Genomic DNA, 14772 nt, shown 5'->3' on the forward strand with positions numbered 1-14772 from the left:
GAGGAAAGTCCTGGTTGGTGAGAATACAGCAAGGTGAAAACTCCCTTTGAGTTGAAGGGGTACACACTAGCAACAATCGGGCCTGATTATTTTATTTTAGAAACATACCTATATTCAGTACGCTCCGTAGAGCTCCAACACAAAGACCAGTGTGCACCCAGACTACCTGGCTGACCTGTGGGCAGAATGGGGTTACACCCACCTGCTTTTATAGTCAAAATCCTTTAGACTATATTAATAATTTTTATTTGGGGGAAGGTCTGATTATTGTTGTGCGGCATAACGTCTTCATTTATCTATTTCTCTTGGTTCTACTGCCTTTTCCCTTTAGTCAGTTTCTATCCTTACCCCTTTTTAAGTTAACCCTGTCCTTTCCCCTAATAAAATATTTGTTCCTTTTTAAACGTGATTGGTCCTTGATTGCTTTTAATTCTTCATGGCATGGAAGTCATACGGACTACAGATTAATTTATTCATCTAGCAACTAAGGGGAGGCACCATGCACTAAGAATCCTGTTTAGTTCCAGCAAGTTAAGGGGTGATACCTGCCATCAGCCCAAGGAGCACAGGGAACCCACGGTGAATTGGTCCGAAGTTAGGACACAGACTCTTTTAGGAGGAAAAGGGAGCAAGTGGATTCTAGCACACTTAGGGACTGCGGTGCTCCAGGTGGGGGCTACATTCTACCTGACAAGCTAGCTCTCTTTCTTTCTCTATCTTAAGAAGTCATGGAATTACTTCTGCAATTATTTAAGGTTTTCCTAAAGGAATCTCTTTAGTTGCATTTTATATTTTGGTAATTTGTGCCACCATACTGCATGTGGTGGCTGGTGACGTGAGAGGCCTCCAAATGTGGGACCCTTACACTGAGTCAATGAACATATTTCCCACCTCTCTTTCCTGCTGTTTATTGCTACTGATTATTGAGTGACCTGTGAGTTAGTGCTCACAATCTAGTATCACATTAATGTAAAGAGAAAGAAAATAACATTAATCTATGCATCCTAATAAACACTTTTGGCCAAATCCATCCCTAACATATCTTCAGTGATTCAAGCAGGATTATGCCAGGGATGCTTCCTTGTATTCCTCGTAACAGATGTGTGCTTTTTATATCAGATTTATGCTTTAGCTCTGTCACTCTTATTCCTTACAGACCCATTTTGTGATGCACATAGATTTTTCACTGGGACAACTGCCACTTTCAGATTTTTCTCTTGCATGGTCACACAGAGGTGACCATGTTTTTTGAGTTTTTACTTTTTTGTCTTATTTTTTATGAAAAACACATACGCTTATGAAAAAGGTTTGTCATGGTTGCCTTTCTTCTATATTTATTTGCAGGGAACTGTCACTGTTCTCTATTAGCTACTGAACGATCTAAGTCATTTGATATCTAGCAACAGTCTTGTTTATTATTTATTGTTCCTTCCAAAAGAGTATTAGCCACTTCTTTCCATGCCTGTTTCTGGTCCCTGCTGTATGGCATATGTAGCTATGTAACAGTCCTTACTGTGTGCTGTGTACTGTACCTTTGTTTCTATAGAGTCTACTATCAAGCCCTCCATTTTGGAAAGCCGTTTCAGTTCAAGATGGCGGTGGTTGCCGAGCGAGCCCCATGCCGTGCTCTCTTACAGAGCCTTTACATGCGTTTGTTCTTTTTGTTGGCTTCCATAAAGACATTCAGGTTGGAAAGTGCATGTTCTCTGTTGGGAAAACAGAACACAAAATTGTGCTGACAACAAGGCAATACCTGCCTTGGACCAAGCATCGGGACCAGGGTTTTGTGATTTGTTATCAGGGTGAACAGTCTTTCAGACACGTACCTATGAAATTTCCTTCAAAAAATGTTGACTGTCGCTTTCTCCATGTGGCAGTGCTTTCACTCTGCTTTTGGTAATGTTCTGAAAGCAAATGCTATGAGGCTTTTCTCTCCCATTTTCACACGGGTGAAATGGCAGCTCCCATCCATAGTGGGCAGGTGCTGGCACGTCACGAGCAAGCAGTTCAACCTAGAACCTATTCTCTCACTCCCCAACACCGTAGGGCCTGAAGAGGGCCATCCCACCTGTCATTCTGATCAGTGGTTTTCGGTTGTTCCCATCCCTCTTTACTACTGGGCTCCCTCCCTCTGCCCCTCACCCATGCATTGTGTCATACAGTATGAGGTGCCTCGCTGTGGATGCGATGCAGAAATTTGCTCTCACCCCTGGCCTGCTCTCCTTCTTTGTAAGTTTCTACACTGACAGTGCTGCAGTGGTGCGCTCAGTGAAGACACTACCTATGCCAATGGGAGAGCTTCTCCCATCCATGTAGGTACTCCCCCTCCCCGCTAGGCAGCAGCTATGGCAATGGGAGAAGACCCTCCCATCAACACAGCACTCTTTACACCAGCGGTTAGATGGATATACAGTAACTACGTCACTTAGGAGGGTGCGGATTTTCCACACCACTGAGCAATGTAGATATACCGACATAAGTTTGTAGTGTAGACCAGAGCGTCTACTTTACCTGCCTGTAAATACTCATTGTATGGTCATAATCTCATAATTACAGTTACATTCTAGTATTGTGTGCTGATTACATGGCTGGCTGTTTGGTTTGCTTTGTTCTTTAATTGGTTTCTGCCTGCTGCTATTTCTCTGTGTCTATGCATTACTTTGCATTGTCTGGGCATAATTTTTCTTTTCTTCTGTACTTACAATTCAATAAACTTTAAATTGCAGAAAGACAACTCTGACTGAAGGCAAGTGATGCTTGACCCTGGTCATGGAAGACTGGTTTTACCTTCAGCTCAGAGTGAGAGGAATGGTCATTATGTATATTCTGTAATTTCTGAAGTAAAAGCATGTTGCGGGGGCCTGTGGACTGAATTAATATTACCAGAGATTGTGACCCTGATTCTTTGTTGCTCTGTTCCTAGGCACTAGACTGAAGGGAAAGACAAAGGTGGCTTTATCCCACCTTTGCACCTCCCATTTTGGTGAATTTTAGGCTGTGAATTCTCAGATGGGTGAGAGGGAAAGATACAAGAAAATAACATCAAGTTCACTGAACTCCAGCCCCCAAATCCAGGCTTCTATGTAAACATGCCCCTTAGAAAAATGCTCCCCTATGCGTGACCTTTTTCTCTTTGTCTGTAATAACTGCATGCTCCCAAACCACGCCCCCAATGCTGACTGCTTCTCAACCTCCACATGAGCCAGCTGCATGTGGTGGGGTGAAGAGCTGTCTGTCGGAAAGACACAGATGGGGCAACCAGCATGTGGCTGCTGAGAAGCTGAGAGCAGGGGTACAGCTGCCCACCTGACTAAGTGCACCGATGTTACCCACATGCACACTACCCGTTGCCAGTATCCCAGCCTCCTTCACTCACATATGTGCACTCAGAAACACACCCATTCACAGTCACACTTACCTAGGGTGACCAGATAGCAGGTGTAAAAATTCGGTATGGGGATGCGGGGTAATAGGTGCCTATATAAGAAAAAGCCCCCAAAATCGGGACTGTCCCTATAAAATCGGGACATCTGGTCACCCTACACTTACCCAAATGTCTTGCCTACATCCTTATGTTTTAAAATGCCCTCCCTCCCACTCAGCCACAAAACTGCCACCCCCCCCCACCCCTTACTCTGACACCTTACTCTACTCCCACTCATAACAATCCTGTGCACACCCAGCGGCTCCTCCCTCCAGTAAAACAGCTGACAGCTGTGTGGTCCAGTGAGTCTCTAGCTGTTCCACTGGAGAGGAAGGAGAAGCAGAGCCACCTTTCCTTGATCCCATCTCTTTCACTGCCTGACTTGGTCTCTCTGACAAGAACTCGGCTCCTTCACTTGCCTTCCCTTTGGGGAGAAGAGCTAGTGGTTCTTCTGCTGGGCCTGAGTCACTGGCCTTTTTTTCCTGGAGGGGGAGGTATTTTGAGGGGGGAAAGCATTGGCCAAGAAGCCAGCTGTTTAAGATGCGTGTTCAAATCCCAGGACCATCTCAGCCAAATGGGCAGGTTTGCATATATATAGCTCTCCTACTGTGTATTAAGCACAAAATCTACATTTAATATTATAGCTCAGGTCATAAACGTATGGAAGGAAATTTGAAAATATAGTTCCCATTGCAATTGGTAGCTCAGTCCCTTTGCACACTTCCCTAAACGCTAGAGGAAGCTTTATGCTACAATGTTCCCTTTAAGGCGTGGAAAACTTTGTCCAGGCCAAACTGTATCATCACAGGTTTTACGAGGGAGATGAGAATGTATATTATAAACTGTCATTCCCTGTTTGTACAGAATATAGGGCTTGCTTCATGGAATTATGGGTCCCAATAATAGGAAATATATAAATTTCAAGCACGAAACACCCATCTGTAAAAGCTGCACAGACTCATCTGGGCAAGGTTAAAATGCAGGTGGTATAAACTGAAACATAAACTGTCAGCAAAAGGCACTGGTATCGCCATACCTACAACTGAACGCTTAAGATACCATGTAGGCCCTTCCAGTAAGATTTTTAAATCAAATGGTCACGGACGCCCAGCATTAATGTTTAGAATGTTATAGCACCATCTAGTGCCGATGCAGCTTATGACATTACAGGATGCAAAAGCAGGTCAGGTCTCTTTAAAGCAAAACATTCTTTTCTTTTTAATAGGAACTGACTTGGGACGATCTGGAGGGGACTAAACTTGTGTATGTGGAATCTGGAGGAGGGGGCAAGGTTGGGGAAATCTAAAAGGAGCTAAATCTCAGGTGCATAGTTGTGGGGGGCATGCTGACGGTGGAGGTGGAGAAGAATTGGGGAGGGAAGAGAGAGAGAGCTCTTGGGGCAGAGCAGAAGGGGTAAGGAGCAAGGAGGACAACCACTGCACTCACACTAGAGACAGAGTTTTAACAGAACTCCTTAAAACTGTTGTTGACTAAACCCGCTTTAAGAGCTCAGTGTGGGTGGGGCACGGACTAGGCAAAAATTTTCCAAGCCCATATAATCAAACGTGTCCGGGAACTCTATTGATTGAGATTTTCTTCCTCAAAAGAAGGTGCTGACAATCTACCACCTATGCGAAACACAAGTAAAGCCAATACTTAAGAAATCATTTCTTCAACACACTGATCTCGCCAACTGCCCCCTAGTATCTAACTTCCCATGCGTAAGCAAGCAAATTGTGAACTCACCAAGTCACCTCCAGTTCTACCTAGACACTGCCCACGCTTTGCAACTCTCTCTGAGTCAGGCTTCAGGCTGGGATATGGGACAGAGAAAGCTCTTTTGACACTGACGGATAATCGTCTCTTGACTATGGACAAAGGTCAGCTCTGCTGTCCATAATTGCATTGCTAGAACTCTCAGAAGCATTTGGTAAGTCTACCAGGGCATGCTTCTATCCCACATCAGAGATGTAGCAAAAATTAGCCAGATGTTGTTGAGATAGCATTAGTCATCCCTCTTAGACCACACCCAAGAATTTCTGAGGGATACCTGCTTCTGACCCTCCTGAGCCCTCACCTGTGGATTAACACAAGGAATCCAGCCGCTGCTCCCACCCCACCTCCTCCACAACATCCATGTGAACCCACTAAAGGAGTTTGTGAAACAGCAAGCACTAAAATGTCAGTACCATACACCAATGACACCCAGCTCTACCTTGCCTTTCCATCAGACTCAAATAGCACCCTCTCCCAGCTAGCCAAAGGCCTGGCCAAATGTAGCAGCGGGATGACAAACAGCTGGGGAAGGTGAATCCAGGAAAAACTGAGGTGAAGTTGGCAGAGAAAGGGAAGAACATTAAACTTGCTATTTCCATAATATCACTCGCCATTCGGGTTGTCTGTCCTCAGATCATACAGACTGTATAAAACCTCAGGACTCATCTGAATGTCCAAATGGCCATATCTGCAAAATACATCCTTTTTCTACTGCACCCGTCCTATTGAATTTGGACTTGGCCATCACTGGTTTTCATTGTCTGTGCTAAGGGGAAAAAAAACACTGACCTTGGTTGTTTAAAAAAAAAAAAAACAGTAACAAAACACCCTTACCGAATGGAGTAAGGAAATGAGGGGACAGATTTTCTTGTGTTCATTTTAATAAATTTGAAGGTATTTAGGTGATGGGTGAAGTTTCTAACCTTAGACTGGATAGATGTACAAGCACAGGCTCTATGGAACAGGTGTATAGAAAGCTTTTCTATATGGAGTTTGCAACTCTTCTGCCTATTCCATGCCCTGTGCACCCTGAGCTCTTAAATCCAATTTATCTGAACCAGTTTTAAGGGATTCGGTTGGGAACTCTTTGGGCCTGTTTCCCACTGCTTTGCACCTCACAGAGTTGTTTTCTTCTGTTTTGAAGTGAGTATAACGCACACAGCTGTTGTGATTTGGCTGTGTTTTACATCCCATTTGCACTTTATTTTGCATGGGTATAAAAAAACTAGACAAGGTGCAAGGCAGTGAAGAATTGGCCCCACTTTCTTCAGTGTGATGCAGAGAGTGAGCATGCAGGAACTGGGCTAGCAGAGAAGCAGCATAAGAAGAATGAAAAAAATAAATAGGTCAAGAAATAAAATGAAAATGTTTGAACTAATAAAATCCAATGAGAGAGAAAAAAGACACTGTGGGGAGAAAATGAACCAAGAGATACAAGAAAATAAATATACCCCTCTCAAAAGCAAAGAGATGAAAAAGATGAGCAATAGGTCAAACTTAAGAAGAGATCAAGGTTTAGTTTAAGCTTCTGATTATTTTTGTTTATCGCCCTCCTTATTCTCTTATATGGAGCGTGATGTTATGGAAGTAGCAACTTTAATGAAGGTCTTCCCTCTCTCCACCAACTTCCTCAGTTTTTCCTGGCATCACTATTAGCTGTTTGTCATTCTGCAGCTGACCTTGACCAGGCCTTTGAATAGCTGTGAGAGGGTCCTGCTCCAGTCTGATGGGACGGGCAAGGTAGAGCTGTGGCTGTTGCTGATGTTTTAGTCCCTGCTATTCTAGTGGCTTCACATGGAAGTTGTAGGGGAGTTGGGAGAAAGAGGTCAATTGTGTGAAGCTGCACAAAAGGAGTGGGCGAAACAGGCCCCCAGCTCATCAGTGAGAGGCGGAACTCCAACACCTTTTATTGATGCCATTTATGACATGTGACAGGGTCTACCAACTCCACCCTGGAGTGCAAAAGAGTAAGGAGCAGCTCTGGGCCCAGACAGTCCCACCCAGACACACCTGCAAAGTCTGCACAAGCTGGAGGCAGAGCTGCTTAGCAGGGAGCAAGCAATAGCATGAAGCAGACCTTTGCTTTGAGCTCTGTGGAAGCTGTAGCCCAGAAGCCCTTGTTGCCTGAGACCTGGCAGCACAGAGTCCTGACACAACCTGTAACCTGTTTGGGAAGGTTAGAAACTTTATTTTCTGTTCAGTTCTTTAAATTTACCATGTGTGGAGAAAGGGGGAACTGAGGTAGAAAGTGACCCAGGCAGGTATCTATTTAGCACCCCCCAGGTGCAGGATTTAGCTGCCCACCATTTGGCCCTGGATTGGAACCGGGGGAAGGGGTGAGCCCAGGCTCACCTACCAACTCCAAAACATGGGCCAACAATAGGCGCCTACCCCTCGGTGGAGAATCTAGAGGGGGAAGGCCCTGGACACACAAGTGTCCAGAGCCCAGACTCTAAATCCCAAAGGTAAGGGGGAAACCCTTGTGGTCACCAAAAGACTCATCTGTTATTGGACTTCCCTCTTTTTATCCACCTGAGAAGGGTGTACTGGAACACAGGACCCTGTCAGAGGGCTGAGGTATAAAAGAAGGGATCAACCCCACAGGACTGAGTTGTGGCAGAAAGGGGAGATGTCAGGAAGGGGAAGGGTCACCATTCATGCATAATCCTAAACTACTTTTACAATCTTGTATTTAACACAGAAGCATTTATTTCCTCAGTTGGCTCAGTTCAGATCAAACCCCCTGGAAATGCACGGCATTGTGCTGCCTGGAGAACTACAGAGGGGTAGTAGTTTTGTCTTAGCTCCATCACCAGATTTATATAATTGATTGGGTTGGGGTTTTTTTTTCACTCTCCCATTTCATGCTCCATTGTGGCCAGTTTGCCCAAACAATGCTTCAGCTCCAACATAACGTTTTTAATCCATGTGTATGTGGAGGAGAGGGGGGACTTCCATAATAACTCAACGGAACATTTTGTTGCCTATAAAGTCAATGTCAAACAATAAAAGTGTAAAAGCAATATAATGGAAATGAAATGTATCCTAACACATATTGGTGATGCACAGAAGAAATGTGTAAGGAACTGCTTTACAATAAATCTATAACCTGAAGCAAAGATCATAGAGGTCAGCTGTAGATTTGTAATGCATTTTAAGTGGCATAAAGCAAGTGACTGAACTATTTAGCCTCGCAGTCAGTTGACAATAGTTGACTCTGATTTTTCAGGCAGATGAAGAATTTGATTAGTTTGTGAGGTTTACAGTCCACTGAAGCCTTTTATACTGTTGCTATTTGTTATTTGGAAGTCCCAAGTTTATATATCACCAAAAAGCAAGAAGCTGACTGCTCTGCTTTTAGTGTTCCTGCATACCCTTTGAAACATTCTTAGAGAAAAACCTGCTATATTCATTAACTTGTTGTTAAATCATGCCCCTAGCTAGTTGGGGGTTCTCATGCTCAGGAGCATTTTCACTTTCCTCCGAGCATCGTCTCCTGATGTTTTTTTTTAAGGCACTTGGAAATCTAAACTGGCAGTTCAGCAGGAAAAATAGAGTAATTACTTACCTGCAATCAAATCTGCTTCCCTGAAAATATTGTAAATATCTTGCAGGGTTTTAGTTCCTTCATGTGAGACTGGCAACTATCTCACGTCTTACTGTTTTTTGGATGCACACAGCTGTAATGAGTAGCAAGCAAGCCAGGCCCACTGTGGGCTGTTGCAGACCACACCCTGTCAAATGTAAATGCTGCCCTTGGAAAGTTCCAGTCAGTTCCTTCATGACTGTGGCTGGCAAAGGCACTCACTGAAGGAGACTGAATGTGTTCAAACGCCAATTCTTCTGGATTCAATTGGCACTTGCTTGATCTCACTACCATCTACATGGGTCTGGTATGGTTATTCTACTTTTGAAGGTTTTGCCTTAGATGTTATGTCTTTTGTCTTGTCCAGTCCACATAGCGTTTGGTGGCCGTGACAAGACCTGACCTACTAAAGTTGAGGCTTACATTTGTTTTGCTTGTAGATTTTTTTAAAGCAGGGGACAAAAATCAGGCTTGTAAAGGAAACTCGGGGGGCCTATTCTCCCTTGCCAAGCACCTTGTGTCTTCATGTATATGCCAAATGGGTGTGAAGAGCTACCAAATCAAAACAGTAGTACTATTGTCGGTAGGAAGATCAGGCTTACAACTGCAGCTTTAACTACAGGCACTCCATAATACACTTAAGAGTTAGTGTACTGAATGGGGAGTGTCAGCACACTGGGCCAGATCCTAGCCCATAGTACCATCATCTTTGCACTGCTCCGGCAGCCCAAAAGAGGACAGAAGTGCTGGGTGCTGTAAAGCTCTACGCCATCCAGCTCCTCCTGCATAGGGGGTGTTCCTTTTTAGCAACATATTTATGGTTTTCCACTCTGGCTCCAAAAGCTCTCCTAGTCCAGTGTTTCTACCTGGAGTCCAAAGATATTTTTCTCCTTATGTCCCTATTTATAGTATTCAAGTGTTGGCAGATATAACATGGTCTTGTTCACAGTTCTAGTGATAGTGGGTTTTTTTAATGCTGTATATTTTATGCTCCTGCATGAACTTATAAATGATCCTGTTCATTCTGTTGTCTTTTTAGCTTAGACAGATCAGTGATGTGTGAAATGTTTCTGAATTGAAAAAATAGGCCCACAAACTGATTCTAATCAGAAGCTTATTGTATCATAATTGATGGATGTGTGTTGCACAGATTTCCATGAAGGACATGGTGTACAAACAGAAATGCTATTACAACCAGTCCACAGTGTGCTCAGAGTGTAGTGCCTTGTTGACAATCCACTGACAGCCCATCTATCTAGTATAAGTAACTAGACAGACGAATGGAGATTTCTTGCTTATTTGGCATTTTCCATGCATCTGGAGCACCATATCCCTTCAAGTGACATACTTTAAGGGAAAAGATTTCATGCTTTAGTATGTGCTCTTCTATCCAAGTATGCAATTTATAGTAGGCTCCAGACAAGATTCCTTCTCCTCCTCTTTTCTTGAAAATTGAGGTTGTTTTAGTTGGAGTGTAATTCCACTTCCCCACCCAAAAAAAGCCTTAAACCACAGGGCAGTAGCAAAACAAGATTAATTTAAGAATAGAAAGAAGAAATCAGATTAAAACAAAAGAAATGGTGTGCACAATACATTGTCTTGGCCTATGCAAGGCTTGTCTCACTAAGTCCCCTTCATGTCATTAGAGTCCATAGCCTGCTGACCTGTGCAACACTTCCACACCGGTCACATGATCTCACCAACAAATTGGCAAGATTCTTCTTAAACAACACTGGTGAAAGGCAATCCGCTTCCTGTTGCATACTTCCACTATCTGCCATGCTTCTGAGGCATACAACGGTGTTGTGAAGCAGAGACCGATTAATGCCACTTTCTTACAGTGACATGTTAGCATTAGTGACATTTTATACCTGTGGGACAGTGTGAGCACTTCACCTGGCACTCTGTTTGGTTTATGATCAGGCACAAGATAGGTAGATTAGACAGAGCAAGAGAATGAAAGGCAGCTAGAAGATTTGTTTTAAAAGAAGGTTGTTGGGTTTTGTCATGGGGAAGTGAGGAACTGGAATCTGCCATTTAAACTTTTTTTGTTTAGGGGATGGGAGCTGTAGAAAGAGCAGAATTTGTAGCTGACAAGAAAAAAAAAGTCCAAAAATATAGAGATGAAATGGCATCCTGCATGTAGGTGTAGCCTAGATAATATTCACTATAACTCTGAGTTTAGACTGTGCAAAACAGTTCTGGACAAAATTACCAGACATTTGTGCAAAGCACCCAATTAAAAATAATAGTAAGAGAGCCTGAAAGCCCAGCTAGAGAGACAAGGTGTATGAGGAAATATCTTTTACTGGAGAACTTCTGTTGGTGAAAAAGACAAGCTTTCTGAAGAAGAGCACTGTGTGACTTGAAAGCTGGTCTCTCTTTCACCCACAGAAATTGGTCCAATAAAATATTCCCTCACCCACCTTGTCTTTAATATCCTGGGACCAACACGGCTACAACCGGACAGCATAAAAGCCTCACTGTCACATTTTATTTTTTACTCCACATCACAAGTTTCCCTGAAGCAATATCTTTTAATTTTTTTTTCCCTGAGGCTTTTTTTTTTAAAAATCCTATTCATTGAAATATAGTGACCCAGGTCATAAATAGTTGCTGGAAGCTTCACCTAGTCTGCTGATAGGTTGTCCAAAGAAGAAAAGACCCAGTCACAGGTCCAAGACATTTTATAATTTATATTTTCCTTTTTCCTCTGTGCATTTCTGGAATGGAAAGGGTTTAAGCAGCTCTGATGCATGTAAGAACTCCTCAAAAATCAATTTTTTAAGGGCCTTCATGTGAGCTAGGAGTGATTTAACTGTCTCAGTCTTCGAGCAAGTTTTCTAGTGCTGAACAGATGTCTTTATCTGCAAAGAGTTAACTGTCTTCTGATCTTTGGACTTACACCACAATATAAACCTTAATAATTTTGGCTCTTTCCAGCTCTAGCAATCACTTGACAGAGTACATATGACACTTCTATGTAACCGCAACAGATTAAATTATCTAAATAAAGACTCACTCCTAAAATCCCCTTCTTCACGCAGATGGGGCCAGATACTTGGCTGCACCAGCACTCCACTGAATTGTTTTAAATTCCTTCAGTCTGTGAGATTATTGGGACCAGCTGGGCCCTGGTATAGTTTAGGGCAGGGTCAGAGCTGCTGTAAATTGCACGCTGCTACAGTGGCTGCCAGGGCAGCAGCATTCTGGACATATCCCTTCCCTGAATAGGTTCCTGGGGCTAGGAGGAAGATGCTATTGGGCTGCCTATACCAGTTCTACACCATCTGGAGAGCCTTCCTCCTCTCCCCCCCACCCCACCCCCCGCAAGAAAATCCCCCAGGTAACTGGTTAAAATGTTGTTTTAAGTCTGTATTCTTCCATCAGACAATCATAAAGCAGCCTTAGCAGGGCCCTTGTCCAAATATCCCTGTGGTGTGAATACTCACATAAATCAGGACTACCTGTGGGAATAAGGGTTTGCAGGATTGAGCCATCCATTTTTAAAAAATGTTTTTATCAATCTGCTTAGTGGAACTGAGACACAATGCAGAAGTAAAGAGAGTCCCACACCCATGCAAGTAATTCCACAAGAATTGGTCCAAATCAAGCAACAGAAACCATTTTCCCTGTGTTGGTGGGTACTTGCTGTGGGAATCAGCAAAATAGGGTGGAGACTTCCTCATTTATGTTATCCCACCCTTATTACTGCTCTTTAATCAAAGGGATTAAATATTGACCTGCTGTAGTCAAGTAAGCAGTCTTTAAGATTCTGTATTAATCCAGATGAATTAACTCCTCCAGAAGCTATTTCTTGCCAGCTGGCAAAAAGCCATGTAAACTTGTTTTAAAACGTCTCCTGTCTTTGGTGAATACTTTCAGTCTGTGCCAAGGTCACTGTGCCCTTGATCAATACATACCATTTCTCTTCACCATAACTAAGAGTACGGAGCTTTTGAAGCAGTATATAAAGTGTAAGGAACACACTAAAAAGCATTCCCACTTTCTCTTACTTCTATTTTTCTCCAGTGTCTCAGTTCTGTACACTGGTATTCCTTCAGATCCCTAACACTTATCACTGCATCCATCAGTAGATAAAGTGGGTGTGGCTGTACAATTCTTCTGTTGAAGGAATCAGAAAAACAGAAGATTGTATTAAATATACATTTCCTTTAGATTTAATAAAATAGCAACTGGCAGAGAAACACCCTATTTGATAGTAGCATATTAATTGATAGCTAAAGCAGAGCTGGCATGAGACATAAGCAGATGAAGCAATTCCAGGGCCCTGAGCAGCTCAAGGGGGGCCCCCATTTGCTTTTCACTGTGTGGTGTTGGCGGGGTAGGGGGGAAGGGAAATGACAAAAATATTCCTGCTTAGGGCCCGCAATGGGATAGCACTGCCTCTGTAACAGCGATGAAAGGAAATGTTTTCTGTGGGTGCTGGACTTCAATATAATTAATATTCAATCTCTGTGCTAGTGAAGCTAAAACAGCTGTTGAATATTAGAGATAAATCCTGAAGTCCTGGATGATAAATGATTGATTTAATTTTCTTGTCTAAGCCAGTCGGTCTTATCTGAGTAAAGTCTGAAGGATTTGACCAAAAACCTCATATGCGACAAACATATTTAACCAGGATTAATAACTTTTTTAAAAAAAATACTTATTGGAATATACAGGAAAAACATGCATATCTAGGGAATCTCTTTAGCTTTTATATATGCATTCTGCAAATTGTGTGCCGCTATTGGTACATAGCCGGAGTTGGGGGAACACAGAATTTAACTTCAGAATCCTCTCGAACAGTTACTTTGTAATGTTTTGACATCCTGTAAATTGTTTGTTTGCATGAATATATCCTGTAGCATACACGGCTCTGCATCTTACAAAGAAAAAAAAGATTCAGTCTGAGGGAGACATAGGCCCCGATTCAGGAAAGTACTTAAGGACCTGCTGAAGTCATCCCTATTCCTAACAGCACTTCAGCGTTTAAGTACTTGAGTGTTTAAGTGCTGTTCTGAATAGGGATTTGTGAAACCCTGACACCCCAATAGTCACCACTGTCATATAACTAGGATATGTCTTATACAAAGTATGCCTTGTGAGGTGTCATTCTAAAAGTCTTGATCCGCTAGACCGTAATAGCTCATTGGACTGTATGTGCTATTGTCATATATGAAGTTTGTTATGTATGTGTTACTGAAACATGTTGTGAGGTTGAAAAAACCCACACAGTGTTTCAGGTATTACAGTAAAAAGGCCAAACCATGTTAATGGCTTATTGAGAAAATGCACACAAGCACAAGGATTACCCCAGGAACTATGTACAATAAAAATCTCTCAGAGATCACGCTAAACAATGAGAACTGTTTGACCCAGGTCACAGCAAAAGAACTTTCCAGCAACTGTGGAGAAGATATAAAGAGGGAAAATTACATCATGTGGGGAGACCTCACGCTCCCCACAACAACACACCTCAAAACACCAAAGAAACAAAGACTGAACTGTGGGAAGTGGTGGTCCCAGACTAGAAGAATTTTTAGCCTGTGTATGAAAACCTGGGAAAGCTAAGGCAACTTGTTTATCAGGGTGAGACTTGCTAATTTATATCCTACCTATCTAGTGTGTTAAGATCAGTTTGCAGGTTTTGTTTATTTACTAAGGTAATCTGCTCTGATTTGTTTGCTATCACTTAATCTATCTTTTGCAGTAAATAAATTTGTCTCTAAAACTAGTGTGGAACTCATACTTGGGGCAGAAAGCTGTTGCAGATCTCTCTCCACATTGAGAAAGAGGGGAGATTTTATGAGCTTATGCTATATAATTCTCTGTGCAGTGCAAGACTACAATTTTGGGTTTCCACCCCAGAGGAGGGGTGCACTTGTGTGCTGGGCAATCAATTCCTTAGCTGACCTATCCCATGCAGAGCTGATCTCAGCATCTGTGTAAATATAGCTGCAGCTGTGTGTGTGTGCTGGAA

General features: G+C 42.8%; 1 long non-coding RNA gene across 1 annotated transcript in view; it reads right to left on the minus strand.

Moving 5' to 3' along the window:
- Positions 1-1082: 1082 nt before the first annotated feature.
- Positions 1083-14772, minus strand: part of LOC144930206 (uncharacterized) — a 50905-nt gene continuing 37215 nt past the window's right edge. Inside the window, exon 4 of the long non-coding RNA XR_013635314.1 lies at positions 1083-1706. This is a non-coding gene — a long non-coding RNA (uncharacterized LOC144930206). The remainder of the gene's footprint in view (positions 1707-14772) is intronic.

This window comes from Lepidochelys kempii, chromosome 2, assembly GCF_965140285.1.
Source record: "Lepidochelys kempii isolate rLepKem1 chromosome 2, rLepKem1.hap1, whole genome shotgun sequence".
Lineage (NCBI taxonomy): Eukaryota > Metazoa > Chordata > Testudines > Cheloniidae > Lepidochelys > Lepidochelys kempii.